Source organism: Nelumbo nucifera, chromosome 4 (genome assembly GCF_055504915.1).
Source record: "Nelumbo nucifera cultivar China Antique chromosome 4, China Antique-T2T, whole genome shotgun sequence".
NCBI classification, from domain to species: domain Eukaryota; kingdom Viridiplantae; phylum Streptophyta; class Magnoliopsida; order Proteales; family Nelumbonaceae; genus Nelumbo; species Nelumbo nucifera.
Window position 1 is genome coordinate 51,201,747 of NC_142652.1, and position 26,151 is coordinate 51,227,897.

The window sequence follows — 26,151 nt, forward strand, 5'->3', positions numbered from 1 at the left end:
GCACGACGAATGCCAAAAGCCCGGTTTTTGCACGGTTCCCATTCAGTAATGACAATCGTGCCGCAAATGGTCCGAGTATCCGGCACGTTGTTTGCGTTTGTCTCACCGAAACGACAAATGGAATTTGCAAATACGATATCGAAATAAAATATTAATAAAATTGGGGTGCAACACGAGGACTTCCCCGGAGGTCACCCATCCTAGTACTACTCTCGCCCAAGCACACTTAACTTCGGAGTTCTGATGGGATCCGGTGCATTAGTGCTGGTATGATCGCACCCGTTTAATTCATGCTTGCTTAGATCTTTATGCACTATCTTGCTCCCCTCCATTAATTGTTTTAGATTTGAAAAAACTGTGTAGCAGCCTTCCTCCCTTGGTAACCGTGCACAAGCTCCTACGTGAGCAGAGTGTTTGCTTTTCAGATCTGCCGCACCCCCTGATAGATGCAATACTATCGCGGGGCCCACAATGCACGACGAATGCCAAAAGCCCGGTTTTTGCACGGTTCCCATTCAGTAATGACAATCGTGCCGCAAATGGTCCGAGTATCCGGCACGTTGTTTGCGTTTGTCTCGCCGAAACGACAAATGGAATTTGCAAATACGATATCGAAATAAAATATTAATAAAATTGGGGTGCAACACGAGGACTTCCCAGGAGGTCACCCATCCTAGAACTACTCTCGCCCAAGCACGCTTAACTTTGAGTTCTGATGAGATCCGGTGCATTAGTGCTGGTATGATCGCACCCGTTTAATTCATGCTCGCTTAGATCTTTGGGCACTATCTTGCTCCCCTCCATTAATTGTTTTAGACTTGAAAAAACAGTGAATGCAGGCTTCCTCCCTTGGTAACCGTGCACAAGCTCCTACGTGAGCAGAGTGTTTGCTTTTCCGATCTGTCGCACCCCCGGATAGATGCAATACTATCGCGGGGCCCACAATGCACGACGAATGCCAAAAGCCCGGTTTTTGCACGGTTCCCATTCAGTAATGACGATTGTGCCGCAAATGGTCCGAGTATCCGGCGCGTTGTTTGCGTTTGTCTCGCCGAAACGACAAATGGAATTTGCAAATACGATATCGAAATAAAATATTAATAAAATTGGGGTGCAACACGAGGACTTCCCAGGAGGTCACCCATCCTAGTACTACGCTCGCCCAAGCACACTTAACTTCGGAGTTCTGATGGGATCCGGTGCATTAGTGCTGGTATGATCGCACCCGTTTAATTCATGCTCGCTTAGATCTTTATGCACTATCTTGCTCCCCTCCATTAATTGTTTTAGATTTGAAAAAACTGTGTATGCAGCCTTCCTCCCTTGGTAACCGTGCACAAGCTCCTACGTGAGCGGAGTGTTTGCTTTTCAGATCAGCCGCACCCCCTGATAGATGCAATACTATCGCGGGGCCCACAATGCACGACGAATGCCAAAAGCCCGGTTTTTGCACGGTTCCCATTCAGTAATGACGATCGTGCCGCAAATGGTCCGAGTATCCGGCGCGTTGTTTGCGTTTGTCTCGCCGAAACGACAAATGGAATTTGCAAATACGATATCGAAATAAAATATTAATAAAATTGGGGTGCAACACGAGGACTTCCCAGGAGGTCACCCATCCTAGTACTACTCTCGCCCATGCACACTTAACTTCGGAGTTCTGATCCGATGGGATCCGGTGCATTAGTGCTGGTATGATCGCACCCGTTTAATTCATGCTCGCTTAGATCTTTATGCACTATCTTGCTCCCCTCCATTAATTGTTTTCGACTTGAAAAAACTGTGTATGCAGCCTTCCTCCCTTGGTAACCGTGCACAAGCTCCTACGTGAGCAGAGTGTTTGCTTTTCAGATCTGCCACACCCCCGGATAGATGCAATACTATCGCGGGACCCCACAATGCACGACGAATGCCAAAAGCTCGGTTTTTGCACGGTTCCCATTCAGTAATGACGATCGTGCCGCAAATGGTCCGATTATCCGGCGCGTTGTTTGAGTTTGTCTCGCCGAAACGACAAATGGAATTTGCAAATACGATATCGAAATAAAATATTAATAAAATTGGGGTGCAACACAAGGACTTCCCAGGAGGTCACCCATCCTAATACTACTCTCGCCCAAGCACACTTAACTTCGGAGTTCTGATGGGATCCGGTGCATTAGTGCTGGTATGATCGCACCCGTTTAATTCATGCTCGCTTAGATCTTTATGAACTATCTTGCTCCCTTCCATTAATTGTTTTAGATTTGAAAAAAATGTGTATGCAGCCTTCTTCCCTTGGTAACCGTGCACAAGCTCCTACGTGAGCGGAGTGTTTGCTTTTCAGATCTGCCGCACCTCCGGATAGATGCAATACTATCGCGGGGCCCACAATGCATGACGAATGCCGAAAGCCCGGTTCTTGCATCGTGGCCATTCAGTAATGACGATCGTGCCGCAAATGGTCCGAGTATCCGACGCATTGTTTCTAGTATCTCCCAGAAACAACAAATGGAATTTGCAAATACAAATCAAAATAAAATATTAATAAAATCGGGGTGCAACACGAGGACTTCCCAGGAGGTCACCCGTCCTAGTAATACTCTCGCCCAAGCACGCTTAACTTCGGAGTTCTGATGGGATCCTATGCATTAGTGCTGGTATGATCGCACCCGTATAATTCATGCTCGCTTAGATCTTTATGCACTATCTTGCTCCCCTCCATTAATTGTTTTAGATTTGAAAAAACTGTGTATGCAACCTTCCTCCCTTGGTAACCGTGCACAAGCTCGTACGTGAACAGAGTGTTTGCATTTCAGATCTGCCGCACCCCCGGATAGATGCAATACTACTGCGGGACCCACAATGCACGACGAATGCCAAAAGCCCGGTTTTTGCACGGTTCCCATTCAGTAATGACAATCGTGCCGCAAATGGTCCGAGTATCCGGCACGTTGTTTGCGTTTGTCTCACCGAAACGACAAATGGAATTTGCAAATACGATATCGAAATAAAATATTAATAAAATTGGGGTGCAACACGAGGACTTCCCCGGAGGTCACCCATCCTAGTACTACTCTCGCCCAAGCACACTTAACTTCGGAGTTCTGATGGGATCCGGTGCATTTGTGCTGGTATGATCGCACCCGTTTAATTCATGCTCGCTTAGATCTTTATGAACTATCTTGCTCCCTTCCATTAATTGTTTTAGATTTGAAAAAAATGTGTATGCAGCCTTCCTCCCTTGGTAACCGTGCACAAGCTCCTACGTGAGCGGTGTGTTTGCTTTTCAGATCTGCCGCACCTCCGGATAGATGCAATACTATCGCGGGGCCCACAATGCACGACGAATGCCGAAAGCCCGGTTTTTGCATCGTTGCCATTCAGTAATGACAATCGTGCCGCAAATGGTCTGAGTATCCGGCACGTTGTTTGCGTTTGTCTCGCCGAAACGACAAATGGAATTTGCAAATACGATATCGAAATAAAATATTAATAAAATTGGGGTGCAACAGGAGGACTTCCCAGGAGGTCACCCATCCTAGTACTACTCTCGCCCATGCACACTTAACTTCGGAGTTCTGATGGGATCCGGTGCATTAGTGCTGGTATGATCGCACCCGTTTAATTCATGCTCGCTTAGATCTTTATGCACTATCTTGCTCCCCTCCATTAATTGTTTTAGATTTGAAAAAAATGTGTATGCAGCCTTCTTCCCTTGGTAACCGTGCACAAGCTCCTACGTGAGCGGAGTGTTTGCTTTTCAGATCTGCCGCACCTCCGGATAGATGCAATACTATCGCGGGGCCCACAATGCATGACGAATGCCGAAAGCCCGATTCTTGCATCGTGGCCATTCAGTAATGACGATCGTGCCGCAAATGGTCCGAGTATCCGACGCATTGTTTCCAGTATCTCCCAGAAACAACAAATGGAATTTGCAAATACAAATCAAAATAAAATATTAATAAAATTGGGGTGCAACACGAGGACTTCCCATGAGGTCACCCATCCTAGTACTACTCTCGCCCAAGCACGCTTAACTTCGGAGTTCTGATGGGATCCGGTGCATTAGTGCTGGTATGATCGCACCCGTTTAATTCATGCTCGCTTAGATCTTTATGCACTATCTTGCTCCCCTCCATTAATTGTTTTAGATTTGAAAAAACTGTGTATGCAGCCTTCCTCCCTTGGTAACCGTGCACAAGCTCGTACGTGAGCAGAGTGTTTGCATTTCAGATCTGCCGCACCCCCGGATAGATGCAATACTATCGCGGGGCCCACAATGCACGACGAATGCCAAAAGCCCGGTTTTTGCACGGTTCCCATTCAGTAATGACAATCGTGCCGCAAAAGGTCCGAGTATCCGGCACGTTGTTTGCGTTTGTCTCACCGAAACGACAAATGGAATTTGCAAATACGATATCGAAATAAAATATTAATAAAATTGGGGTGCAACACGAGGACTTCCCCGGAGGTCACCCATCCTAGTACTACTCTCGCCCAAGCACACTTAACTTCGGAGTTCTGATGGGATCCGGTGCATTAGTGCTGGTATGATCGCACCCGTTTAATTCATGCTTGCTTAGATCTTTATGCACTATCTTGCTCCCCTCCATTAATTGTTTTAGATTTGAAAAAACTGTGTAGCAGCCTTCCTCCCTTGGTAACCGTGCACAAGCTCCTACGTGAGCAGAGTGTTTGCTTTTCAGATCTGCCGCACCCCCTGATAGATGCAATACTATCGCGGGGCCCACAATGCACGACGAATGCCAAAAGCCCGGTTTTTGCACGGTTCCCATTCAGTAATGACAATCGTGCCGCAAATGGTCCGAGTATCCGGCACGTTGTTTGCGTTTGTCTCGCCGAAACGACAAATGGAATTTGCAAATATGATATCGAAATAAAATATTAATAAAATTGGGGTGCAACACGAGGACTTCCCAGGAGGTCACCCATCCTAGTAATAGTCTCGCCCAAGCACGCTTAACTTCGGAGTTCTGATGGGATCCTGTGCATTAGTGCTGGTATGATCGCACCCGTTTAATTCATGCTCGCTTAGATCTTTATGCACTATCTTGCTCCCCTCCATTAATTGTTTTAGATTTGAAAAAACTGTGTATGCAGCCTTCCTCCCTTGGTAACCGTGCACAAACTCGTACGTGAGCAGAGTGTTTGCATTTCAGATCTGCCGCACCCCCGGATAGATGCAATACTATCGCGGGGTCCACAATGCACGACGAATGCCAAAAGCCCGGTTTTTGCACGGTTCCCATTCAGTAATGACAATCGTGCCGCAAATGGTCCGAGTATCCGGCACGTTGTTTGCGTTTGTCTCACCGAAACGACAAATGGAATTTGCAAATACGATATCGAAATAAAATATTAATAAAATTGGGGTGCAACTCGAGGACTTCCCCGGAGGTCACCCATCCTAGTACTCTCGCCCAAGCACACTTAACTTCGGAGTTCTGATGGGATCCGGTGCATTTGTGCTGGTATGATCGCACCCGTTTAATTCTTGCTCGCTTAGATCTTTATGAACTATCTTGCTCCCTTCCATTAATTGTTTTAGATTTGAAAAAAATGTGTATGCAGCCTTCCTCCCTTGGTAACCGTGCACAAGCTCCTACGTGAGCGGAGTGTTTGCTTTTCAAATCTGCCGCACCTCCGGATAGATGCAATACTATCACGGGGCCCACAATGCACGACGAATGCCGAAAGCCCGGTTCTTGCATCGTTGCCATTCAGTAATGACAATCGTGCCGCAAATGGTCCGAGTATCCGGCACGTTGTTTGCGTTTGTCTCACCGAAACGACAAATGGAATTTGCAAATACGATATCGAAATAAAATATTAATAAAATTGGGGTGCAACACGAGGACTTCCCAGGAGGTCACCCATCCTAGTACTACTCTCGCCCATGCACACTTAACTTCGGAGTTCTGATGGGATCCGGTGCATTAGTGCTGGTATGATCGCACCCGTTTAATTCATGCTCGCTTAGATCTTTATGCACTATCTTGCTCCCCTCCATTAATTGTTTTAGACATGAAAAAACTGTGTATGCAGCCTTCCTCCCTTGGTAACCGTGCACAAGCTCCTACGTGAGCAGAGTGTTTGCTTTTCAGATCTGCCGCACCTCTGGATAGATGCAATACTTTCACGGGGCCCACAATGCATGACGAATGCCGAAAGCCCGGTTCTTGCATCGTTGCCATTCAGTAATGACGATCGTGCCGCAAATGGTCCGAGTATCCGACGCATTGTTTCCAGTTGTCTCCCAGAAACAACAAATGGAATTTGCAAATACAAATCAAAATAAAATATTAATAAAATTGGGGTGCAACACGAGGACTTCCCAGGAGGTCACCCATCCTAGTACTACTCTCGCCCAAGCACGCTTAACTTTTGAGTTCTGATGGGATCCGGTGCATTAGTGCTGGTATGATCGCTCCCGTTTAATTCATGCTGGCTTAGATCCTTATGCACTATCTTGCTCCCCTCCATTAATTGTTATAGACTTGAAAAAACTGTGTATGCAGCCTTCCTCCCTTGGTAACCGTGCACAAGCTCCTACGTGAGTTGAGTGTTTGCTTTTCAGATCTGCCGCACCCCCTGATAGATGCAATACTATCGCGGGGCCCACAATGCACGACGAATGCCAAAAGCCCGGTTTTTGCACGGTTCCCATTCAGTAATGACGATCGTGCCGCAAATGGTCCGAGTATCCGGCGCGTTGTTTGCGTTTGTCTCGCCGAAACGACAAATGGAATTTGCAAATACGATATCGAAATAAAATATTAATAAAATTGGGGTGCAACACGAGGACTTCCCAGGAGGTCACCCATCCTAGTACTACTCTCGCCGATGCACACTTAACTTCGGAGTTCTGATCCGATGGGATCCGGTGCATTAGTGCTGGTATGATCGCACCCGTTTAATTCTTGCTCGCTTAGATCTTTATGAACTATCTTGCTCCCTTCCATTAATTGTTTTAGATTTGAAAAAAATGTGTATGCAGCCTTCCTCCCTTGGTAACCGTGCACAAGCTCCTACGTGAGCGGAGTGGTTGCTTTTCAGATCTGCCGCACCTCCGGATAGATGCAATACTATAACGGGGCCCACAATGCACGACGAATGCCGAAAGCCCGGTTCTTGCATCGTTGCCATTCAGTAATGACAATCGTGCCGCAAATGGTCCGAGTATCCGGCACGTTGTTTGCGTTTGTCTCACCGAAACGACAAATGGAATTTGCAAATACGATATCGAAATAAAATATTAATAAAATTGGGGTGCAACACGAGGACTTCCCCGGAGGTCACCCATCCTAGTACTACTCTCGCCCAAGCACACTTAACTTCGGAGTTCTGATGGGATCCGGTGCATTTGTGCTGGTATGATCGCACCCGTTTAATTCTTGCTCGCTTAGATCTTTATGATCTATCTTGCTCCCTTCCATTAATTGTTTTAGATTTGAAAAAAATGTGTATGCAGCCTTCCTCCCTTGGTAACCGTGCACAAGCTCCTACGTGAGCGGAGTGTTTGCTTTTCAGATTTGCCGCACCTCCGGATAGATGCAATACTATTACGGGGCCCACAATGCACGACGAATGCCAAAAGCCCGGTTTTTGCACGGTTCCCATTCAGTAATGACAATCGTGCCGCAAATGGTCCGAGTATCCGGCACGTTGTTTGCGTTTGTCTCACCGAAACGACAAATGGAATTTGCAAATACGATATCGAAATAAAATATTAATAAAATTGGGGTGCAACACGAGGACTTCCCCGGAGGTCACCCATCCTAGTACTACTCTCGCCCAAGCACACTTAACTTCGGAGTTCTGATGGGATCCGGTGCATTAGTGCTGGTATGATCGCACCCGTTTAATTCATGCTTGCTTAGATCTTTATGCACTATCTTGCTCCCCTCCATTAATTGTTTTAGATTTGAAAAAACTGTGTAGCAGCCTTCCTCCCTTGGTAACCGTGCACAAGCTCCTACGTGAGCAGAGTGTTTGCTTTTCAGATCTGCCGCACCCCCTGATAGATGCAATACTATCGCGGGGCCCACAATGCACGACGAATGCCAAAAGCCCGGTTTTTGCACGGTTCCCATTCAGTAATGACAATCGTGCCGCAAATGGTCCGAGTATCCGGCACGTTGTTTGCGTTTGTCTCGCCGAAACGACAAATGGAATTTGCAAATACGATATCGAAATAAAATATTAATAAAATTGGGGTGCAACACGAGGACTTCCCAGGAGGTCACCCATCCTAGAACTACTCTCGCCCAAGCACGCTTAACTTTGAGTTCTGATGAGATCCGGTGCATTAGTGCTGGTATGATCGCACCCGTTTAATTCATGCTCGCTTAGATCTTTGGGCACTATCTTGCTCCCCTCCATTAATTGTTTTAGACTTGAAAAAACAGTGAATGCAGGCTTCCTCCCTTGGTAACCGTGCACAAGCTCCTACGTGAGCAGAGTGTTTGCTTTTCAGATCTGTCGCACCCCCGGATAGATGCAATACTATCGCGGGGCCCACAATGCACGACGAATGCCAAAAGCCCGGTTTTTGCACGGTTCCCATTCAGTAATGACGATTGTGCCGCAAATGGTCCGAGTATCCGGCGCGTTGTTTGCGTTTGTCTCGCCGAAACGACAAATGGAATTTGCAAATACGATATCGAAATAAAATATTAATAAAATTGGGGTGCAACACGAGGACTTCCCAGGAGGTCACCCATCCTAGTACTACTCTCGCCCATGCACACTTAACTTCGGAGTTCTGATCCGATGGGATCCGGTGCATTAGTGCTGGTATGATCGCACCCGTTTAATTCATGCTCGCTTAGATCTTTATGCACTATCTTGCTCCCCTCCATTAATTGTTTTCGACTTGAAAAAACTGTGTATGCAGCCTTCCTCCCTTGGTAACCGTGCACAAGCTCCTACGTGAGCAGAGTGTTTGCTTTTCAGATCTGCCGCACCCCCGGATAGATGCAATACTATCGCGGGACCCCACAATGCACGACGAATGCCAAAAGCTCGGTTTTTGCACGGTTCCCATTCAGTAATGACGATCGTGCCGCAAATGGTCCGATTATCCGGCGCGTTGTTTGAGTTTGTCTCGCCGAAACGACAAATGGAATTTGCAAATACGATATCGAAATAAAATATTAATAAAATTGGGGTGCAACACAAGGACTTCCCAGGAGGTCACCCATCCTAATACAACTCTCGCCCAAGCACACTTAACTTCGGAGTTCTGATGGGATCCGGTGCATTAGTGCTGGTATGATCGCACCCGTTTAATTCATGCTCGCTTAGATCTTTATGAACTATCTTGCTCCCTTCCATTAATTGTTTTAGATTTGAAAAAAATGTGTATGCAGCCTTCTTCCCTTGGTAACCGTGCACAAGCTCCTACGTGAGCGGAGTGTTTGCTTTTCAGATCTGCCGCACCTCCGGATAGATGCAATACTATCGCGGGGCCCACAATGCATGACGAATGCCGAAAGCCCGGTTCTTGCATCGTGGCCATTCAGTAATGACGATCGTGCCGCAAATGGTCCGAGTATCCGACGCATTGTTTCTAGTATCTCCCAGAAACAACAAATGGAATTTGCAAATACAAATCAAAATAAAATATTAATAAAATTGGGGTGCAACACGAGGACTTCCCAGGAGGTCACCCGTCCTAGTAATACTCTCGCCCAAGCACGCTTAACTTCGGAGTTCTGATGGGATCCTATGCATTAGTGCTGGTATGATCGCACCCGTATAATTCATGCTCGCTTAGATCTTTATGCACTATCTTGCTCCCCTCCATTAATTGTTTTAGATTTGAAAAAACTGTGTATGCAGCCTTCCTCCCTTGGTCACCGTGCACAAGCTCCTACGTGAGCGGAGTGTTTGCTTTTCAGATTTGCCGCACCTCCGGATAGATGCAATACTATTACGGGGCCCACAATGCACGACGAATGCCAAAAGCCCGGTTTTTGCACGGTTCCCATTCAGTAATGACAATCGTGCCGCAAATGGTCCGAGTATCCGGCACGTTGTTTGCGTTTGTCTCACCGAAACGACAAATGGAATTTGCAAATACGATATCGAAATAAAATATTAATAAAATTGGGGTGCAACACGAGGACTTCCCCGGAGGTCACCCATCCTAGTACTACTCTCGCCCAAGCACACTTAACTTCGGAGTTCTGATGGGATCCGGTGCATTTGTGCTGGTATGATCGCACCCGTTTAATTCATGCTCGCTTAGATCTTTATGAACTATCTTGCTCCCTTCCATTAATTGTTTTAGATTTGAAAAAAATGTCTATGCAGCCTTCCTCCCTTGGTAACCGTGCACAAGCTCCTACGTGAGCGGTGTGTTTGCTTTTCAGATCTGCCGCACCTCCGGATAGATGCAATACTATCGCGGGGCCCACAATGCACGACGAATGCCGAAAGCCCGGTTTTTGCATCGTTGCCATTCAGTAATGACAATCGTGCCGCAAATGGTCTGAGTATCCGGCACGTTGTTTGCGTTTGTCTCGCCGAAACGACAAATGGAATTTGCAAATACGATATCGAAATAAAATATTAATAAAATTGGGGTGCAACAGGAGGACTTCCTAGGAGGTCACCCATCCTAGTACTACTCTCGCCCATGCACACTTAACTTCGGAGTTCTGATGGGATCCGGTGCATTAGTGCTGGTATGATCGCACCCGTTTAATTCATGCTCGCTTAGATCTTTATGCACTATCTTGCTCCCCTCCATTAATTGTTTTAGATTTGAAAAAAATGTGTATGCAGCCTTCTTCCCTTGGTAACCGTGCACAAGCTCCTACGTGAGCGGAGTGTTTGCTTTTCAGATCTGCCGCACCTCCGGATAGATGCAATACTATCGCGGGGCCCACAATGCATGACGAATGCCGAAAGCCCGATTCTTGCATCGTGGCCATTCAGTAATGACGATCGTGCCGCAAATGGTCCGAGTATCCGACGCATTGTTTCCAGTATCTCCCAGAAACAACAAATGGAATTTGCAAATACAAATCAAAATAAAATATTAATAAAATTGGGGTGCAACACGAGGACTTCCCATGAGGTCACCCATCCTAGTACTACTCTCGCCCAAGCACGCTTAACTTTGGAGTTCTGATGGGATCCGGTGCATTAGTGCTGGTATGATCGCACCCGTTTAATTCATGCTCGCTTAGATCTTTATGCACTATCTTGCTCCCCTCCATTAATTGTTTTAGATTTGAAAAAACTGTGTATGCAGCCTTCCTCCCTTGGTAACCGTGCACAAGCTCGTACGTGAGCAGAGTGTTTGCATTTCAGATCTGCCGCACCCCCGGATAGATGCAATACTATCGCGGGGCCCACAATGCACGACGAATGCCAAAAGCCCGGTTTTTGCACGGTTCCCATTCAGTAATGACAATCGTGCCGCAAATGGTCCGAGTATCCGGCACGTTGTTTGCGTTTGTCTCACCGAAACGACAAATGGAATTTGCAAATACGATATCGAAATAAAATATTAATAAAATTGGGGTGCAACACGAGGACTTCCCCGGAGGTCACCCATCCTAGTACTACTCTCGCCCAAGCACACTTAACTTCGGAGTTCTGATGGGATCCGGTGCATTAGTGCTGGTATGATCGCACCCGTTTAATTCATGCTTGCTTAGATCTTTATGCACTATCTTGCTCCCCTCCATTAATTGTTTTAGATTTGAAAAAACTGTGTAGCAGCCTTCCTCCCTTGGTAACCGTGCACAAGCTCCTACGTGAGCAGAGTGTTTGCTTTTCAGATCTGCCGCACCCCCTGATAGATGCAATACTATCGCGGGGCCCACAATGCACGACGAATGCCAAAAGCCCGGTTTTTGCACGGTTCCCATTCAGTAATGACAATCGTGCCGCAAATGGTCCGAGTATCCGGCACGTTGTTTGCGTTTGTCTCGCCGAAACGACAAATGGAATTTGCAAATACGATATCGAAATAAAATATTAATAAAATTGGGGTGCAACACGAGGACTTCCCAGGAGGTCACCCATCCTAGTAATAGTCTCGCCCAAGCACGCTTAACTTCGGAGTTCTGATGGGATCCTGTGCATTAGTGCTGGTATGATCGCACCCGTTTAATTCATGCTCGCTTAGATCTTTATGCACTATCTTGCTCCCCTCCATTAATTGTTTTAGATTTGAAAAAACTGTGTATGCAGCCTTCCTCCCTTGGTAACCGTGCACAAACTCGTACGTGAGCAGAGTGTTTGCATTTCAGATCTGCCGCACCCCCGGATAGATGCAATACTATCGCGGGGTCCACAATGCACGACGAATGCCAAAAGCCCGGTTTTTGCACGGTTCCCATTCAGTAATGACAATCGTGCCGCAAATGGTCCGAGTATCCGGCACGTTGTTTGCGTTTGTCTCACCGAAACGACAAATGGAATTTGCAAATACGATATCGAAATAAAATATTAATAAAATTGGGGTGCAACACGAGGACTTCCCCGGAGGTCACCCATCCTAGTACTCTCGCCCAAGCACACTTAACTTCGGAGTTCTGATGGGATCCGGTGCATTTGTGCTGGTATGATCGCACCCGTTTAATTCTTGCTCGCTTAGATCTTTATGAACTATCTTGCTCCCTTCCATTAATTGTTTTAGATTTGAAAAAAATGTGTATGCAGCCTTCCTCCCTTGGTAACCGTGCACAAGCTCCTACGTGAGCGGAGTGTTTGCTTTTCAGATCTGCCGCACCTCCGGATAGATGCAATACTATCACGGGGCCCACAATGCACGACGAATGCCGAAAGCCCGGTTCTTGCATCGTTGCCATTCAGTAATGACAATCGTGCCGCAAATGGTCCGAGTATCCGGCACGTTGTTTGCGTTTGTCTCACCGAAACGACAAATGGAATTTGCAAATACGATATCGAAATAAAATATTAATAAAATTGGGGTGCAACACGAGGACTTCCCAGGAGGTCACCCATCCTAGTACTACTCTCGCCCATGCACACTTAACTTCGGAGTTCTGATGGGATCCGGTGCATTAGTGCTGGTATGATCGCACCCGTTTAATTCATGCTCGCTTAGATCTTTATGCATTATCTTGCTCCCCTCCATTAATTGTTTTAGACATGAAAAAACTGTGTATGCAGCCTTCCTCCCTTGGTAACCGTGCACAAGCTCCTACGTGAGCAGAGTGTTTGCTTTTCAGATCTGCCGCACCTCTGGATAGATGCAATACTTTCACGGGGCCCACAATGCATGACGAATGCCGAAAGCCCGGTTCTTGCATCGTTGCCATTCAGTAATGACGATCGTGCCGCAAATGGTCCGAGTATCCGACGCATTGTTTCCAGTTGTCTCCCAGAAACAACAAATGGAATTTGCAAATACAAATCAAAATAAAATATTAATAAAATTGGGGTGCAACACGAGGACTTCCCAGGAGGTCACCCATCCTAGTACTACTCTCGCCCAAGCACGCTTAACTTTTGAGTTCTGATGGGATCCGGTGCATTAGTGCTGGTATGATCGCACCCGTTTAATTCATGCTGGCTTAGATCCTTATGCACTATCTTGCTCCCCTCCATTAATTGTTATAGACTTGAAAAAACTGTGTATGCAGCCTTCCTCCCTTGGTAACCGTGCACAAGCTCCTACGTGAGCGGAGTGTTTGCTTTTCAGATCTGCCGCACCCCCTGATAGATGCAATACTATCGCGGGGCCCACAATGCACGACGAATGCCAAAAGCCCGGTTTTTGCACGGTTCCCATTCAGTAATGACGATCGTGCCGCAAATGGTCCGAGTATCCGGCGCGTTGTTTGCGTTTGTCTCGCCGAAACGACAAATGGAATTTGCAAATACGATATCGAAATAAAATATTAATAAAATTGGGGTGCAACACGAGGACTTCCCAGGAGGTCACCCATCCTAGTACTACTCTCGCCGATGCACACTTAACTTCGGAGTTCTGATCCGATGGGATCCGGTGCATTAGTGCTGGTATGATCGCACCCGTTTAATTCTTGCTCGCTTAGATCTTTATGAACTATCTTGCTCCCTTCCATTAATTGTTTTAGATTTGAAAAAAATGTGTATGCAGCCTTCCTCCCTTGGTAACCGTGCACAAGCTCCTACGTGAGCGGAGTGTTTGCTTTTCAGATCTGCCGCACCTCCGGATAGATGCAATACTATCACGGGGCCCACAATGCACGACGAATGCCGAAAGCCCGGTTCTTGCATCGTTGCCATTCAGTAATGACAATCGTGCCGCAAATGGTCCGAGTATCCGGCACGTTGTTTGCGTTTGTCTCACCGAAACGACAAATGGAATTTGCAAATACGATATCGAAATAAAATATTAATAAAATTGGGGTGCAACACGAGGACTTCCCCGGAGGTCACCCATCCTAGTACTACTCTCGCCCAAGCACACTTAACTTCGGAGTTCTGATGGGATCCGGTGCATTTGTGCTGGTATGATCGCACCCGTTTAATTCTTGCTCGCTTAGATCTTTATGAACTATCTTGCTCCCTTCCATTAATTGTTTTAGATTTGAAAAAAATGTGTATGCAGCCTTCCTCCCTTGGTAACCGTGCACAAGCTCCTACGTGAGCGGAGTGTTTGCTTTTCAGATTTGCCGCACCTCCGGATAGATGCAATACTATTACGGGGCCCACAATGCACGACGAATGCCAAAAGCCCGGTTTTTGCACGGTTCCCATTCAGTAATGACAATCGTGCCGCAAATGGTCCGAGTATCCGGCACGTTGTTTGCGTTTGTCTCACCGAAACGACAAATGGAATTTGCAAATACGATATCGAAATAAAATATTAATAAAATTGGGGTGCAACACGAGGACTTCCCCGGAGGTCACCCATCCTAGTACTACTCTCGCCCAAGCACACTTAACTTCGGAGTTCTGATGGGATCCGGTGCATTAGTGTTGGTATGATCGCACCCGTTTAATTCATGCTTGCTTAGATCTTTATGCACTATCTTGCTCCCCTCCATTAATTGTTTTAGATTTGAAAAAACTCTGTAGCAGCCTTCCTCCCTTGGTAACCGTGCACAAGCTCCTACGTGAGCAGAGTGTTTGCTTTTCAGATCTGCCGCACCCCCTGATAGATGCAATACTATCGCGGGGCCCACAATGCACGACGAATGCCAAAAGCCCGGTTTTTGCACGGTTCCCATTCAGTAATGACGATCGTGCCGCAAATGGTCCGAGTATCCGGCGCGTTGTTTGTGTTTGTCTCGCCGAAACGACAAATGGAATTTGCAAATACGATATCGAAATAAAATATTAATAAAATTGGGGTGCAACACGAGGACTTCCCAGGAGGTCACCCATCCTAGTACTACTCTCGCCCATGCACACTTAACTTCGGAGTTCTGATCCGATGGGATCCGGTGCATTAGTGCTGGTATGATCGCACCCGTTTAATTCATGCTCGCTTAGATCTTTATGCACTATCTTGCTCCCCTCCATTAATTGTTTTAGACTTGAAAAAACTGTGTATGCAGCCTTCCTCCCTTGGTAACCGTGCACAAGCTCCTACGTGAGCAGAGTGTTTGCTTTTCAGATCTGCCGCACCCCCGGATAGATGCAATACTATCGCGGGACCCCACAATGCACGACGAATGCCAAAAGCTCGGTTTTTGCACGGTTCCCATTCAGTAATGACGATCGTGCCGCAAATGGTCCGAGTATCCGGCGCGTTGTTTGAGTTTGTCTCGCCGAAACGACAAATGGAATTTGCAAATACGATATCGAAATAAAATATTAATAAAATTGGGGTGCAACACAAGGACTTCCCAGGAGGTCACCCATCCTAATACTACTCTCGCCCAAGCACACTTAACTTCGGAGTTCTGATGGGATCCGGTGCATTAGTGCTGGTATGATCGCACCCGTTTAATTCATGCTCGCTTAGATCTTTATGAACTATCTTGCTCCCTTCCATTAATTGTTTTAGATTTGAAAAAAATGTGTATGCAGCCTTCTTCCCTTGGTAACCGTGCACAAGCTCCTACGTGAGCGGAGTGTTTGCTTTTCAGATCTGCCGCACCTCCGGATAGATGCAATACTATCGCGGGGCCCACAATGCATGACGAATGCCGAAAGCCCGGTTCTTGCATCGTGGCCATTCAGTAATGACGATCGTGCCGCAAATGGTCCGAGTATCCGACGCATTGTTTCTAGTATCTCCCAGAAACAACAAATGGAATTTGCAAATACAAATCAAAATAAAATATTAATAAAATTGGGGTGCAACACGAGGACTTCCCAGGAGGTCACCCATCCTAGTAATACTCTCGCCCAAGCACGCTTAACTTCGGAGTTCTGATGGGATCCTATGCATTAGTGCTGGTATGATCGCACCCGTATAATTCATGCTCGCTTAGATCTTTATGCACTATCTTGCTCCCCTCCATTAATTGTTTTAGATTTGAAAAAACTGTGTATGCAACCTTCCTCCCTTGGTAACCGTGCACAAGCTCGTACGTGAACAGAGTGTTTGCATTTCAGATCTGCCGCACCCCCGGATAGATGCAATACTTTCACGGGGCCCACAATGCATGACGAATGCCGAAAGCCCGGTTCTTGCATCGTTGCCATTCAGTAATGACGATCGTGCCGCAAATGGTCCGAGTATCCGACGCATTGTTTCCAGTTGTCTCCCAGAAACAACAAATGGAATTTGCAAATACAAATCAAAATAAAATATTAATAAAATTGGGGTGCAACACGAGGACTTCCCAGGAGGTCACCCATCCTAGTACTACTCTCGCCCAAGCACGCTTAACTTTTGAGTTCTGATGGGATCCGGTGCATTAGTGCTGGTATGATCGCACCCGTTTAATTCATGCTGGCTTAGATCCTTATGCACTATCTTGCTCCCCTCCATTAATTGTTATAGACTTGAAAAAACTGTGTATGCAGCCTTCCTCCCTTGGTAACCGTGCACAAGCTCCTACGTGAGCGGAGTGTTTGCTTTTCAGATCTGCCGCACCCCCTGATAGATGCAATACTATCGCGGGGCCCACAATGCACGACGAATGCCAAAAGCCCGGTTTTTGCACGGTTCCCATTCAGTAATGACGATCGTGCCGCAAATGGTCCGAGTATCCGGCGCGTTGTTTGCGTTTGTCTCGCCGAAACGACAAATGGAATTTGCAAATACGATATCGAAATAAAATATTAATAAAATTGGGGTGCAACACGAGGACTTCCCAGGAGGTCACCCATCCTAGTACTACTCTCGCCGATGCACACTTAACTTCGGAGTTCTGATCCGATGGGATCCGGTGCATTAGTGCTGGTATGATCGCACCCGTTTAATTCTTGCTCGCTTAGATCTTTATGAACTATCTTGCTCCCTTCCATTAATTGTTTTAGATTTGAAAAAAATGTGTATGCAGCCTTCCTCCCTTGGTAACCGTGCACAAGCTCCTACGTGAGCGGAGTGGTTGCTTTTCAGATCTGCCGCACCTCCGGATAGATGCAATACTATCACGGGGCCCACAATGCACGACGAATGCCGAAAGCCCGGTTCTTGCATCGTTGCCATTCAGTAATGACAATCGTGCCGCAAATGGTCCGAGTATCCGGCACGTTGTTTGCGTTTGTCTCACCGAAACGACAAATGGAATTTGCAAATACGATATCGAAATAAAATATTAATAAAATTGGGGTGCAACACGAGGACTTCCCCGGAGGTCACCCATCCTAGTACTACTCTCGCCCAAGCACACTTAACTTCGGAGTTCTGATGGGATCCGGTGCATTTGTGCTGGTATGATCGCACCCGTTTAATTCTTGCTCGCTTAGATCTTTATGATCTATCTTGCTCCCTTCCATTAATTGTTTTAGATTTGAAAAAAATGTGTATGCAGCCTTCCTCCCTTGGTAACCGTGCACAAGCTCCTACGTGAGCGGAGTGTTTGCTTTTCAGATTTGCCGCACCTCCGGATAGATGCAATACTATTACGGGGCCCACAATGCACGACGAATGCCAAAAGCCCGGTTTTTGCACGGTTCCCATTCAGTAATGACAATCGTGCCGCAAATGGTCCGAGTATCCGGCACGTTGTTTGCGTTTGTCTCACCGAAACGACAAATGGAATTTGCAAATACGATATCGAAATAAAATATTAATAAAATTGGGGTGCAACACGAGGACTTCCCCGGAGGTCACCCATCCTAGTACTACTCTCGCCCAAGCACACTTAACTTCGGAGTTCTGATGGGATCCGGTGCATTAGTGCTGGTATGATCGCACCCGTTTAATTCATGCTTGCTTAGATCTTTATGCACTATCTTGCTCCCCTCCATTAATTGTTTTAGATTTGAAAAAACTGTGTAGCAGCCTTCCTCCCTTGGTAACCGTGCACAAGCTCCTACGTGAGCAGAGTGTTTGCTTTTCAGATCTGCCGCACCCCCTGATAGATGCAATACTATCGCGGGGCCCACAATGCACGACGAATGCCAAAAGCCCGGTTTTTGCACGGTTCCCATTCAGTAATGACAATCGTGCCGCAAATGGTCCGAGTATCCGGCACGTTGTTTGCGTTTGTCTCGCCGAAACGACAAATGGAATTTGCAAATACGATATCGAAATAAAATATTAATAAAATTGGGGTGCAACACGAGGACTTCCCAGGAGGTCACCCATCCTAGAACTACTCTCGCCCAAGCACGCTTAACTTTGAGTTCTGATGAGATCCGGTGCATTAGTGCTGGTATGATCGCACCCGTTTAATTCATGCTCGCTTAGATCTTTGGGCACTATCTTGCTCCCCTCCATTAATTGTTTTAGACTTGAAAAAACAGTGAATGCAGGCTTCCTCCCTTGGTAACCGTGCACAAGCTCCTACGTGAGCAGAGTGTTTGCTTTTCAGATCTGTCGCACCCCCGGATAGATGCAATACTATCGCGGGGCCCACAATGCACGACGAATGCCAAAAGCCCGGTTTTTGCACGGTTCCCATTCAGTAATGACGATTGTGCCGCAAATGGTCCGAGTATCCGGCGCGTTGTTTGCGTTTGTCTCGCCGAAACGACAAATGGAATTTGCAAATACGATATCGAAATAAAATATTAATAAAATTGGGGTGCAACACGAGGACTTCCCAGGAGGTCACCCATCCTAGTACTACGCTCGCCCAAGCACACTTAACTTCGGAGTTCTGATGGGATCCGGTGCATTAGTGCTGGTATGATCGCACCCGTTTAATTCTTGCTCGCTTAGATCTTTATGCACTATCTTGCTCCCCTCCATTAATTGTTTTAGATTTGAAAAAACTGTGTATGCAGCCTTCCTCCCTTGGTAACCGTGCACAAGCTCCTACGTGAGCGGAGTGTTTGTTTTTCAGATCAGCTGCACCGCCTGATAGATGCAATACTATCGCGGGGCCCACAATGCACGACGAATGCCAAAAGCCCGGTTTTTGCACGGTTCCCATTCAGTAATGACGATCGTGCCGCAAATGGTCCGAGTATCCGGCGCGTTGTTTGCGTTTGTCTCGCCGAAACGACAAATGGAATTTGCAAATACGATATCGAAATAAAATATTAATAAAATTGGGGTGCAACACGAGGACTTCCCAGGAGGTCACCCATCCTAGTACTACTCTCGCCCATGCACACTTAACTTCGGAGTTCTGATGGGATCCGGTGCATTAGTGCTGGTATGATCGCACCCGTTTAATTCATGCTCGCTTAGATCTTTATGCACTATCTTGCTCCCCTCCATTAATTGTTTTCGACTTGAAAAAACTGTGTATGCAGCCTTCCTCCCTTGGTAACCGTGCACAAGCTCCTACGTGAGCAGAGTGTTTGCTTTTCAGATCTGCCGCACCCCCGGATAGATGCAATACTATCGCGGGACCCCACAATGCACGACGAATGCCAAAAGCTCGGTTTTTGCACGGTTCCCATTCAGTAATGACGATCGTGCCGCAAATGGTCCGATTATCCGGCGCGTTGTTTGAGTTTGTCTCGCCGAAACGACAAATGGAATTTGCAAATACGATATCGAAATAAAATATTAATAAAATTGGGGTGCAACACAAGGACTTCCCAGGAGGTCACCCATCCTAATACAACTCTCGCCCAAGCACACTTAACTTCGGAGTTCTGATGGGATCCGGTGCATTAGTGCTGGTATGATCGCACCCGTTTAATTCATGCTCGCTTAGATCTTTATGAACTATCTTGCTCCCTTCCATTAATTGTTTTAGATTTGAAAAAAATGTGTATGCAGCCTTCTTCCCTTGGTAACCGTGCACAAGCTCCTACGTGAGCGGAGTGTTTGCTTTTCAGATCTGCCGCACCTCCGGATAGATGCAATACTATCGCGGGGCCCACAATGCATGACGAATGCCGAAAGCCCGGTTCTTGCATCGTGGCCATTCAGTAATGACGATCGTGCCGCAAATGGTCCGAGTATCCGACGCATTGTTTCTAGTATCTCCCAGAAACAACAAATGGATTTTGCAAATACAAATCAAAATAAAATATTAATAAAATTGGGGTGCAACACGAGGACTTCCCAGGAGGTCACCCGTCCTAGTAATACTCTCGCCCAAGCACGCTTAACTTCGGAGTTCTGATGGGATCCTATGCATTAGTGCTGGTATGATCGCACCCGTATAATTCATGCTCGCTTAGATCTTTATGCACTATCTTGCTCCCCTCCATTAATTGTTTTAGATTTGAAAAAACTGTGTATGCAGCCTTCCTCCCTTGGTAACCGTGCACAAGCTCCTACGTGAGCGGAGTGTTTGCTTTTCAGATTTGCCGCACCTCCGGATAGATGCAATACTATTACGGGGCCCACAATGCACGACGAATGCCAAAAGCCCGGTTTTTGCACGGTTCCCATTCAGTAATGACAATCGTGCCGCAAATGGTCCGAGTATCCGGCACGTTGTTTGCGTTTGTCTCACCGAAACGACAAATGGAATTTGCAAATACGATATCGAAATAAAATATTAATAAAATTGGGGTGCAACACGAGGACTTCCCCGGAGGTCACCCATCCTAGTACTACTCTCGCCCAAGCACACTTAACTTCGGAGTTCTGATGGGATCCGGTGCATTTGTGCTGGTATGATCGCACCCGTTTAATTCATGCTCGCTTAGATCTTTATGAACTATCTTGCTCCCTTCCATTAATTGTTTTAGATTTGAAAAAAATGTCTATGCAGCCTTCCTCCCTTGGTAACCGTGCACAAGCTCCTACGTGAGCGGTGTGTTTGCTTTTCAGATCTGCAGCACCTCCGGATAGATGCAATACTATCGCGGGGCCCACAATGCACGACGAATGCCAAAAGCCCGGTTTTTGCATCGTTGCCATTCAGTAATGACAATCGTGCCGCAAATGGTCTGAGTATCCGGCACGTTGTTTGCGTTTGTCTCGCCGAAACGACAAATGGAATTTGCAAATACGATATCGAAATAAAATATTAATAAAATTGGGGTGCAACAGGAGGACTTCCCAGGAGGTCACCCATCCTAGTACTACTCTCGCCCATGCACACTTAACTTCGGAGTTCTGATGGGATCCGGTGCATTAGTGCTGGTATGATCGCACCCGTTCAATTCATGCTCGCTTAGATCTTTATGCACTATCTTGCTCCCCTCCATTAATTGTTTTAGATTTGAAAAAAATGTGTATGCAGCCTTCTTCCCTTGGTAACCGTGCACAAGCTCCTACGTGAGCGGAGTGTTTGCTTTTCAGATCTGCCGCACCTCCGGATAGATGCAATACTATCGCGGGGCCCACAATGCATGACGAATGCCGAAAGCCCGATTCTTGCATCGTGGCCATTCAGTAATGACGATCGTGCCGCAAATGGTCCGAGTATCCGACGCATTGTTTCCAGTATCTCCCAGAAACAACAAATGGAATTTGCAAATACAAATCAAAATAAAATATTAATAAAATTGGGGTGCAACACGAGGACTTCCCATGAGGTCACCCATCCTAGTACTACTCTCGCCCAAGCACGCTTAACTTCGGAGTTCTGATGGGATCCGGTGCATTAGTGCTGGTATGATCGCACCCGTTTAATTCATGCTCGCTTAGATCTTTATGCACTATCTTGCTCCCCTCCATTAATTGTTTTAGATTTGAAAAAACTGTGTATGCAGCCTTCCTCCCTTGGTAACCGTGCACAAGCTCGTACGTGAGCAGAGTGTTTGCATTTCAGATCTGCCGCACCCCCGGATAGATGCAATACTATCGCGGGGCCCACAATGCACGACGAATGCCAAAAGCCCGGTTTTTGCACGGTTCCCATTCAGTAATGACAATCGTGCCGCAAATGGTCCGAGTATCCGGCACGTTGTTTGCGTTTGTCTCACCGAAACGACAAATGGAATTTGCAAATACGATATCGAAATAAAATATTAATAAAATTGGGGTGCAACACGAGGACTTCCCCGGAGGTCACCCATCCTAGTACTACTCTCGCCCAAGCACACTTAACTTCGGAGTTCTGATGGGATCCGGTGCATTAGTGCTGGTATGATCGCACCCGTTTAATTCATGCTTGCTTAGATCTTTATGCACTATCTTGCTCCCCTCCATTAATTGTTTTAGATTTGAAAAAACTGTGTAGCAGCCTTCCTCCCTTGGTAACCGTGCACAAGCTCCTACGTGAGCAGAGTGTTTGCTTTTCAGATCTGCCGCACCCCCTGATAGATGCAATACTATCGCGGGGCCCACAATGCACGACGAATGCCAAAAGCCCGGTTTTTGCACGGTTCCCATTCAGTAATGACAATCGTGCCGCAAATGGTCCGAGTATCCGGCACGTTGTTTGCGTTTGTCTCGCCGAAACGACAAATGGAATTTGCAAATACGATATCGAAATAAAATATTAATAAAATTGGGGTGCAACACGAGGACTTCCCAGGAGGTCACCCATCCTAGTAATAGTCTCGCCCAAGCACGCTTAACTTCGGAGTTCTGATGGGATCCTGTGCATTAGTGCTGGTATGATCGCACCCGTTTAATTCATGCTCGCTTAGATCTTTATGCACTATCTTGCTCCCCTCCATTAATTGTTTTAGATTTGAAAAAACTGTGTATGCAGCCTTCCTCCCTTGGTAACCGTGCACAAACTCGTACGTGAGCAGAGTGTTTGCATTTCAGATCTGCCGCACCCCCGGATAGATGCAATACTATCGCGGGGTCCACAATGCACGACGAATGCCAAAAGCCCGGTTTTTGCACGGTTCCCATTCAGTAATGACAATCGTGCCGCAAATGGTCCGAGTATCCGGCACGTTGTTTGCGTTTGTCTCACCGAAACGACAAATGGAATTTGCAAATACGATATCGAAATAAAATATTAATAAAATTGGGGTGCAACACGAGGACTTCCCCGGAGGTCACCCATCCTAGTACTCTCGCCCAAGCACACTTAACTTCGGAGTTCTGATGGGATCCGGTGCATTTGTGCTGGTATGATCGCACCCGTTTAATTCTTGCTCGCTTAGATCTTTATGAACTATCTTGCTCCCTTCCATTAATTGTTTTAGATTTGAAAAAAATGTGTATGCAGCCTTCCTCCCTTGGTAACCGTGCACAAGCTCCTACGTGAGCGGAGTGTTTGCTTTTCAGATCTGCCGCACCTCCGGATAGATGCAATACTATCACGGGGCCCACAATGCACGACGAATGCCGAAAGCCCGGTTCTTGCATCGTTGCCATTCAGTAATGACAATCGTGCCGCAAATGGTCCGAGTATCCGGCACGTTGTTTGCGTTTGTCTCACCGAAACGACAAATGGAATTTGCAAATACGATATCGAAATAAAATATTAATAAAATTGGGGTGCAACACGAGGACTTCCCAGGAGGTCACCCATCCTAGTACTACTCTCGCCCATGCACACTTAACTTCGGAGTTCTGATGGGATCCGGTGCATTAGTGCTGGTATGATCGCACCCGTTTAATTCATGCTCGCTTAGATCTTTATGCACTATCTTGCTCCCCTCCATTAATTGTTTTAGACATGAAAAAACTGTGTATGCAGCCTTCCTCCCTTGGTAACCGTGCACAAGCTCCTACGTGAGCAGAGTGTTTGCTTTTCAGATCTGCCGCACCTCTGGATAGATGCAATACTTTCACGGGGCCCACAATGCATGACGAATGCCGAAAGCCCGGTTCTTGCATCGTTGCCATTCAGTAATGACGATCGTGCCGCAAATGGTCCGAGTATCCGACGCATTGTTTCCAGTTGTCTCCCAGAAACAACAAATGGAATTTGCAAATACAAATCAAAATAAAATATTAATAAAATTGGGGTGCAACACGAGGACTTCCCAGGAGGTCACCCATCCTAGTACTACTCTCGCCCAAGCACGCTTAACTTTTGAGTTCTGATGGGATCCGGTGCATTAGTGCTGGTATGATCGCACCCGTTTAATTCATGCTGGCTTAGATCCTTATGCACTATCTTGCTCCCCTCCATTAATTGTTATAGACTTGAAAAAACTGTGTATGCAGCCTTCCTCCCTTGGTAACCGTGCACAAGCTCCTACGTGAGCGGAGTGTTTGCTTTTCAGATCTGCCGCACCCCCTGATAGATGCAATACTATCGCGGGGCCCACAATGCACGACGAATGCCAAAAGCCCGGTTTTTGCACGGTTCCCATTCAGTAATGACGATCGTGCCGCAAATGGTCCGAGTATCCGGCGCGTTGTTTGCGTTTGTCTCACCGAAACGACAAATGGAATTTGCAAATACGATATCGAAATAAAATATTAATAAAATTGGGGTGCAACACGAGGACTTCCCAGGAGGTCACCCATCCTAGTACTACTCTCGCCGATGCACACTTAACTTCGGAGTTCTGATCCGATGGGATCCGGTGCATTAGTGCTGGTATGATCGCACCCGTTTAATTCTTGCTCGCTTAGATCTTTATGAACTATCTTGCTCCCTTCCATTAATTGTTTTAGATTTGAAAAAAATGTGTATGCAGCCTTCCTCCCTTGGTAACCGTGCACAAGCTCCTACGTGAGCGGAGTGTTTGCTTTTCAGATCTGCCGCACCTCCGGATAGATGCAATACTATCACGGGGCCCACAATGCACGACGAATGCCGAAAGCCCGGTTCTTGCATCGTTGCCATTCAGTAATGACAATCGTGCCGCAAATGGTCCGAGTATCCGGCACGTTGTTTGCGTTTGTCTCACCGAAACGACAAATGGAATTTGCAAATACGATATCGAAATAAAATATTAATAAAATTGGGGTTCAACACGAGGACTTCCCCGGAGGTCACCCATCCTAGTACTACTCTCGCCCAAGCACACTTAACTTCGGAGTTCTGATGGGATCCGGTGCATTTGTGCTGGTATGATCGCACCCGTTTAATTCTTGCTCGCTTAGATCTTTATGAACTATCTTGCTCCCTTCCATTAATTGTTTTAGATTTGAATAAAATGTGTATGCAGCCTTCCTCCCTTGGTAACCGTGCACAAGCTCCTACGTGAGCGGAGTGTTTGCTTTTCAGATTTGCCGCACCTCCGGATAGATGCAATACTATTACGGGGCCCACAATGCACGACGAATGCCAAAAGCCCGGTTTTTGCACGGTTCCCATTCAGTAATGACAATCGTGCCGCAAATGGTCCGAGTATCCGGCACGTTGTTTGCGTTTGTCTCACCGAAACGACAAATGGAATTTGCAAATACGATATCGAAATAAAATATTAATAAAATTGGGGTGCAACACGAGGACTTCCCCGGAGGTCACCCATCCTAGTACTACTCTCGCCCAAGCACACTTAACTTCGGAGTTCTGATGGGATCCGGTGCATTAGTGCTGGTATGATCGCACCCGTTTAATTCATGCTTGCTTAGATCTTTATGCACTATCTTGCTCCCCTCCATTAATTGTTTTAGATTTGAAAAAACTGTGTAGCAGCCTTCCTCCCTTGGTAACCGTGCACAAGCTCCTACGTGAGCAGAGTGTTTGCTTTTCAGATCTGCCGCACCCCCTGATAGATGCAATACTATCGCGGGGCCCACAATGCACGACGAATGCCAAAAGCCCGGTTTTTGCACGGTTCCGATTCAGTAATGACAATCGTGCCGCAAATGGTCCGAGTATC

General features: G+C 46.7%; 45 non-coding genes and 10 pseudogenes across 45 annotated transcripts; all 55 read right to left on the bottom strand.

Annotated features, from left to right (window-relative positions):
• Window positions 1-162: 162 nt before the first annotated feature.
• On the bottom strand, window positions 163-281 carry LOC148794592 (5S ribosomal RNA). Its single transcript, XR_016072325.1, has one exon. It is a non-coding gene; the product is annotated as a 5S ribosomal RNA (ribosomal RNA).
• A 354-nt stretch (window positions 282-635) lies between these two features.
• On the bottom strand, window positions 636-753 carry LOC148794593 (5S ribosomal RNA; annotated as a pseudogene).
• A 355-nt stretch (window positions 754-1,108) lies between these two features.
• Window positions 1,109-1,227, bottom strand: LOC148794594 (5S ribosomal RNA). Its single transcript, XR_016072088.1, has one exon. It is a non-coding gene; the product is annotated as a 5S ribosomal RNA (ribosomal RNA).
• Window positions 1,228-1,582: 355 nt separating this feature from the next.
• LOC148794595 (5S ribosomal RNA) lies at window positions 1,583-1,706 on the bottom strand. Its single transcript, XR_016069286.1, has one exon. It is a non-coding gene; the product is annotated as a 5S ribosomal RNA (ribosomal RNA).
• Window positions 1,707-2,062: 356 nt separating this feature from the next.
• On the bottom strand, window positions 2,063-2,181 carry LOC148794596 (5S ribosomal RNA). The gene has a single exon (XR_016073374.1). It is a non-coding gene; the product is annotated as a 5S ribosomal RNA (ribosomal RNA).
• Window positions 2,182-2,534: 353 nt separating this feature from the next.
• Window positions 2,535-2,653, bottom strand: LOC148794597 (5S ribosomal RNA; annotated as a pseudogene).
• Window positions 2,654-3,008: 355 nt separating this feature from the next.
• LOC148794598 (5S ribosomal RNA) lies at window positions 3,009-3,127 on the bottom strand. Its single transcript, XR_016070904.1, has one exon. It is a non-coding gene; the product is annotated as a 5S ribosomal RNA (ribosomal RNA).
• A 355-nt stretch (window positions 3,128-3,482) lies between these two features.
• Window positions 3,483-3,601, bottom strand: LOC148794599 (5S ribosomal RNA). The gene has a single exon (XR_016075410.1). It is a non-coding gene; the product is annotated as a 5S ribosomal RNA (ribosomal RNA).
• A 353-nt stretch (window positions 3,602-3,954) lies between these two features.
• On the bottom strand, window positions 3,955-4,073 carry LOC148794600 (5S ribosomal RNA). Its single transcript, XR_016069104.1, has one exon. It is a non-coding gene; the product is annotated as a 5S ribosomal RNA (ribosomal RNA).
• A 355-nt stretch (window positions 4,074-4,428) lies between these two features.
• LOC148794601 (5S ribosomal RNA) lies at window positions 4,429-4,547 on the bottom strand. Its single transcript, XR_016072326.1, has one exon. It is a non-coding gene; the product is annotated as a 5S ribosomal RNA (ribosomal RNA).
• Window positions 4,548-4,901: 354 nt separating this feature from the next.
• Window positions 4,902-5,020, bottom strand: LOC148794602 (5S ribosomal RNA). Its single transcript, XR_016069712.1, has one exon. It is a non-coding gene; the product is annotated as a 5S ribosomal RNA (ribosomal RNA).
• A 355-nt stretch (window positions 5,021-5,375) lies between these two features.
• Window positions 5,376-5,491, bottom strand: LOC148794603 (5S ribosomal RNA). The gene has a single exon (XR_016069644.1). It is a non-coding gene; the product is annotated as a 5S ribosomal RNA (ribosomal RNA).
• A 355-nt stretch (window positions 5,492-5,846) lies between these two features.
• Window positions 5,847-5,965, bottom strand: LOC148794604 (5S ribosomal RNA). Its single transcript, XR_016071548.1, has one exon. It is a non-coding gene; the product is annotated as a 5S ribosomal RNA (ribosomal RNA).
• Window positions 5,966-6,319: 354 nt separating this feature from the next.
• On the bottom strand, window positions 6,320-6,438 carry LOC148794605 (5S ribosomal RNA). The gene has a single exon (XR_016069895.1). It is a non-coding gene; the product is annotated as a 5S ribosomal RNA (ribosomal RNA).
• Window positions 6,439-6,793: 355 nt separating this feature from the next.
• On the bottom strand, window positions 6,794-6,917 carry LOC148794606 (5S ribosomal RNA; annotated as a pseudogene).
• A 355-nt stretch (window positions 6,918-7,272) lies between these two features.
• LOC148794607 (5S ribosomal RNA) lies at window positions 7,273-7,391 on the bottom strand. The gene has a single exon (XR_016070905.1). It is a non-coding gene; the product is annotated as a 5S ribosomal RNA (ribosomal RNA).
• A 355-nt stretch (window positions 7,392-7,746) lies between these two features.
• On the bottom strand, window positions 7,747-7,865 carry LOC148794608 (5S ribosomal RNA). The gene has a single exon (XR_016072327.1). It is a non-coding gene; the product is annotated as a 5S ribosomal RNA (ribosomal RNA).
• Window positions 7,866-8,219: 354 nt separating this feature from the next.
• LOC148794609 (5S ribosomal RNA) lies at window positions 8,220-8,337 on the bottom strand (annotated as a pseudogene).
• A 355-nt stretch (window positions 8,338-8,692) lies between these two features.
• Window positions 8,693-8,816, bottom strand: LOC148794610 (5S ribosomal RNA). The gene has a single exon (XR_016069288.1). It is a non-coding gene; the product is annotated as a 5S ribosomal RNA (ribosomal RNA).
• A 356-nt stretch (window positions 8,817-9,172) lies between these two features.
• On the bottom strand, window positions 9,173-9,291 carry LOC148794611 (5S ribosomal RNA). The gene has a single exon (XR_016075280.1). It is a non-coding gene; the product is annotated as a 5S ribosomal RNA (ribosomal RNA).
• Window positions 9,292-9,644: 353 nt separating this feature from the next.
• On the bottom strand, window positions 9,645-9,763 carry LOC148794612 (5S ribosomal RNA; annotated as a pseudogene).
• A 355-nt stretch (window positions 9,764-10,118) lies between these two features.
• Window positions 10,119-10,237, bottom strand: LOC148794613 (5S ribosomal RNA). The gene has a single exon (XR_016070906.1). It is a non-coding gene; the product is annotated as a 5S ribosomal RNA (ribosomal RNA).
• Window positions 10,238-10,592: 355 nt separating this feature from the next.
• On the bottom strand, window positions 10,593-10,711 carry LOC148794614 (5S ribosomal RNA). The gene has a single exon (XR_016069963.1). It is a non-coding gene; the product is annotated as a 5S ribosomal RNA (ribosomal RNA).
• A 353-nt stretch (window positions 10,712-11,064) lies between these two features.
• LOC148794615 (5S ribosomal RNA) lies at window positions 11,065-11,183 on the bottom strand. Its single transcript, XR_016072344.1, has one exon. It is a non-coding gene; the product is annotated as a 5S ribosomal RNA (ribosomal RNA).
• Window positions 11,184-11,538: 355 nt separating this feature from the next.
• Window positions 11,539-11,657, bottom strand: LOC148794616 (5S ribosomal RNA). The gene has a single exon (XR_016072328.1). It is a non-coding gene; the product is annotated as a 5S ribosomal RNA (ribosomal RNA).
• A 354-nt stretch (window positions 11,658-12,011) lies between these two features.
• LOC148794617 (5S ribosomal RNA) lies at window positions 12,012-12,130 on the bottom strand. The gene has a single exon (XR_016069713.1). It is a non-coding gene; the product is annotated as a 5S ribosomal RNA (ribosomal RNA).
• Window positions 12,131-12,485: 355 nt separating this feature from the next.
• LOC148794618 (5S ribosomal RNA) lies at window positions 12,486-12,601 on the bottom strand. The gene has a single exon (XR_016075231.1). It is a non-coding gene; the product is annotated as a 5S ribosomal RNA (ribosomal RNA).
• Window positions 12,602-12,956: 355 nt separating this feature from the next.
• On the bottom strand, window positions 12,957-13,075 carry LOC148794619 (5S ribosomal RNA). The gene has a single exon (XR_016071549.1). It is a non-coding gene; the product is annotated as a 5S ribosomal RNA (ribosomal RNA).
• Window positions 13,076-13,429: 354 nt separating this feature from the next.
• LOC148794620 (5S ribosomal RNA) lies at window positions 13,430-13,548 on the bottom strand. Its single transcript, XR_016075176.1, has one exon. It is a non-coding gene; the product is annotated as a 5S ribosomal RNA (ribosomal RNA).
• A 355-nt stretch (window positions 13,549-13,903) lies between these two features.
• On the bottom strand, window positions 13,904-14,027 carry LOC148794621 (5S ribosomal RNA; annotated as a pseudogene).
• A 355-nt stretch (window positions 14,028-14,382) lies between these two features.
• LOC148794622 (5S ribosomal RNA) lies at window positions 14,383-14,501 on the bottom strand. The gene has a single exon (XR_016070908.1). It is a non-coding gene; the product is annotated as a 5S ribosomal RNA (ribosomal RNA).
• A 355-nt stretch (window positions 14,502-14,856) lies between these two features.
• Window positions 14,857-14,975, bottom strand: LOC148794623 (5S ribosomal RNA). Its single transcript, XR_016075030.1, has one exon. It is a non-coding gene; the product is annotated as a 5S ribosomal RNA (ribosomal RNA).
• A 354-nt stretch (window positions 14,976-15,329) lies between these two features.
• LOC148794624 (5S ribosomal RNA) lies at window positions 15,330-15,453 on the bottom strand. The gene has a single exon (XR_016069289.1). It is a non-coding gene; the product is annotated as a 5S ribosomal RNA (ribosomal RNA).
• Window positions 15,454-15,809: 356 nt separating this feature from the next.
• LOC148794625 (5S ribosomal RNA) lies at window positions 15,810-15,928 on the bottom strand. The gene has a single exon (XR_016073375.1). It is a non-coding gene; the product is annotated as a 5S ribosomal RNA (ribosomal RNA).
• A 353-nt stretch (window positions 15,929-16,281) lies between these two features.
• On the bottom strand, window positions 16,282-16,400 carry LOC148794626 (5S ribosomal RNA). The gene has a single exon (XR_016070422.1). It is a non-coding gene; the product is annotated as a 5S ribosomal RNA (ribosomal RNA).
• Window positions 16,401-16,754: 354 nt separating this feature from the next.
• LOC148794627 (5S ribosomal RNA) lies at window positions 16,755-16,873 on the bottom strand. The gene has a single exon (XR_016075177.1). It is a non-coding gene; the product is annotated as a 5S ribosomal RNA (ribosomal RNA).
• Window positions 16,874-17,228: 355 nt separating this feature from the next.
• Window positions 17,229-17,352, bottom strand: LOC148794628 (5S ribosomal RNA; annotated as a pseudogene).
• Window positions 17,353-17,707: 355 nt separating this feature from the next.
• On the bottom strand, window positions 17,708-17,826 carry LOC148794629 (5S ribosomal RNA). Its single transcript, XR_016070909.1, has one exon. It is a non-coding gene; the product is annotated as a 5S ribosomal RNA (ribosomal RNA).
• Window positions 17,827-18,181: 355 nt separating this feature from the next.
• Window positions 18,182-18,300, bottom strand: LOC148794630 (5S ribosomal RNA). The gene has a single exon (XR_016072329.1). It is a non-coding gene; the product is annotated as a 5S ribosomal RNA (ribosomal RNA).
• A 354-nt stretch (window positions 18,301-18,654) lies between these two features.
• Window positions 18,655-18,772, bottom strand: LOC148794631 (5S ribosomal RNA; annotated as a pseudogene).
• A 355-nt stretch (window positions 18,773-19,127) lies between these two features.
• LOC148794632 (5S ribosomal RNA) lies at window positions 19,128-19,246 on the bottom strand. Its single transcript, XR_016072089.1, has one exon. It is a non-coding gene; the product is annotated as a 5S ribosomal RNA (ribosomal RNA).
• Window positions 19,247-19,601: 355 nt separating this feature from the next.
• Window positions 19,602-19,720, bottom strand: LOC148794633 (5S ribosomal RNA). Its single transcript, XR_016071550.1, has one exon. It is a non-coding gene; the product is annotated as a 5S ribosomal RNA (ribosomal RNA).
• A 356-nt stretch (window positions 19,721-20,076) lies between these two features.
• Window positions 20,077-20,195, bottom strand: LOC148794634 (5S ribosomal RNA). The gene has a single exon (XR_016075281.1). It is a non-coding gene; the product is annotated as a 5S ribosomal RNA (ribosomal RNA).
• Window positions 20,196-20,548: 353 nt separating this feature from the next.
• Window positions 20,549-20,667, bottom strand: LOC148794635 (5S ribosomal RNA; annotated as a pseudogene).
• A 355-nt stretch (window positions 20,668-21,022) lies between these two features.
• On the bottom strand, window positions 21,023-21,141 carry LOC148794636 (5S ribosomal RNA). Its single transcript, XR_016070910.1, has one exon. It is a non-coding gene; the product is annotated as a 5S ribosomal RNA (ribosomal RNA).
• Window positions 21,142-21,496: 355 nt separating this feature from the next.
• On the bottom strand, window positions 21,497-21,615 carry LOC148794637 (5S ribosomal RNA). The gene has a single exon (XR_016075411.1). It is a non-coding gene; the product is annotated as a 5S ribosomal RNA (ribosomal RNA).
• Window positions 21,616-21,968: 353 nt separating this feature from the next.
• On the bottom strand, window positions 21,969-22,087 carry LOC148794638 (5S ribosomal RNA). Its single transcript, XR_016069115.1, has one exon. It is a non-coding gene; the product is annotated as a 5S ribosomal RNA (ribosomal RNA).
• Window positions 22,088-22,442: 355 nt separating this feature from the next.
• On the bottom strand, window positions 22,443-22,561 carry LOC148794639 (5S ribosomal RNA). Its single transcript, XR_016072331.1, has one exon. It is a non-coding gene; the product is annotated as a 5S ribosomal RNA (ribosomal RNA).
• Window positions 22,562-22,915: 354 nt separating this feature from the next.
• On the bottom strand, window positions 22,916-23,034 carry LOC148794640 (5S ribosomal RNA). The gene has a single exon (XR_016069715.1). It is a non-coding gene; the product is annotated as a 5S ribosomal RNA (ribosomal RNA).
• A 355-nt stretch (window positions 23,035-23,389) lies between these two features.
• On the bottom strand, window positions 23,390-23,505 carry LOC148794641 (5S ribosomal RNA). Its single transcript, XR_016075232.1, has one exon. It is a non-coding gene; the product is annotated as a 5S ribosomal RNA (ribosomal RNA).
• A 355-nt stretch (window positions 23,506-23,860) lies between these two features.
• Window positions 23,861-23,979, bottom strand: LOC148794642 (5S ribosomal RNA). The gene has a single exon (XR_016071551.1). It is a non-coding gene; the product is annotated as a 5S ribosomal RNA (ribosomal RNA).
• A 354-nt stretch (window positions 23,980-24,333) lies between these two features.
• Window positions 24,334-24,452, bottom strand: LOC148794643 (5S ribosomal RNA). Its single transcript, XR_016075178.1, has one exon. It is a non-coding gene; the product is annotated as a 5S ribosomal RNA (ribosomal RNA).
• A 355-nt stretch (window positions 24,453-24,807) lies between these two features.
• On the bottom strand, window positions 24,808-24,931 carry LOC148794644 (5S ribosomal RNA; annotated as a pseudogene).
• A 355-nt stretch (window positions 24,932-25,286) lies between these two features.
• Window positions 25,287-25,405, bottom strand: LOC148794645 (5S ribosomal RNA). Its single transcript, XR_016074907.1, has one exon. It is a non-coding gene; the product is annotated as a 5S ribosomal RNA (ribosomal RNA).
• Window positions 25,406-25,760: 355 nt separating this feature from the next.
• Window positions 25,761-25,879, bottom strand: LOC148794646 (5S ribosomal RNA). Its single transcript, XR_016072332.1, has one exon. It is a non-coding gene; the product is annotated as a 5S ribosomal RNA (ribosomal RNA).
• Between the last annotated feature and the right edge of the window lie 272 nt (window positions 25,880-26,151).